Source organism: Morone saxatilis, unplaced genomic scaffold (assembly GCF_004916995.1).
Source record: "Morone saxatilis isolate NCDOM2014 unplaced genomic scaffold, NCSU_SB_2.0 Contig5, whole genome shotgun sequence".
Lineage (NCBI taxonomy): Eukaryota > Metazoa > Chordata > Actinopteri > Moronidae > Morone > Morone saxatilis.
In genome coordinates this window covers 20,006,346-20,007,117 of record NW_023340095.1, presented here as the reverse complement: position 1 = coordinate 20,007,117, position 772 = coordinate 20,006,346, and the positions used below count along the sequence as shown (strand labels likewise).

Sequence of the window (772 nt, the reverse complement as noted above, 5' to 3'; positions counted from 1 at the left end):
CCCCCCCCCCCCCCCCCCAGTATAAGAAATATAACAACAAAGATGCACTTAAAGCAGACAGAAGAAGAAGTGCTGGCAGAGATGGAAGCTGTAGCATCTCCGCTGTCGCTATAAGCCAGTGAAGAGGCCAGGGGCTGCACTTGGAGCACCCAGGCTTTATTTCCTACAATTGCTTTTCCTGTCTGTCTGTGTGTGTGTGTGTGTGTGTGTGTGTAAAAGAGGTTGGAAGTGCCTCCTTGCTTTTTGTGATTTGGAAAGGTGCGTTCACTGCCTGCATGCTTGTTCTCTGTCTGCGAGCCCCCATCCCTCTCGGACTCTCTCTCTTTCCCCTCATATATCTCTGACCTACACTGTCTCTGCCCCGTTTTCATTGCTGCCATTGAAGTGTCTTTGTGAGCCTGGTCGGGTCTGGATGGAGGGATGGGAAGAAGGGTAGAGAGAGAAACAGAGAGAAATGCAGGGGAGGGTCTCAAGTGCTCTCACTGCTTCTACATAATGGCCCTGGCTCTCGCCCACTCCATTAGTTGCCCTGGGAGACCAGACATCACACACACACTCACGCTCACTCTCACCACCTTTGCTGACCAACAAAGCATCCTAGATGCTGTCTCCTTGGCGACCACCTCCCTTAGCTTTTCTCATGGCTGTGTGATGAGAGGAGGAAGGATGATGGAGGCTGTAGCCTGGAAAAGATGAACTGTGATACTGATACATGTCTGATTACCTGCGTGTGTGTGTGAGGTTGAGTGAGTGTGAAAGAGAGAGAGAGAGA

At 51.0% G+C, this 772-nt stretch overlaps 1 protein-coding gene across 1 annotated transcript in view; it reads left to right on the top strand.

Annotated features, from left to right (window-relative positions):
• ccnyl1 (cyclin Y-like 1) overlaps positions 1–772 on the top strand; it is a gene marked incomplete in the record, with an annotated part of 9,944 nt that overhangs the window by 6,353 nt on the left and 2,819 nt on the right.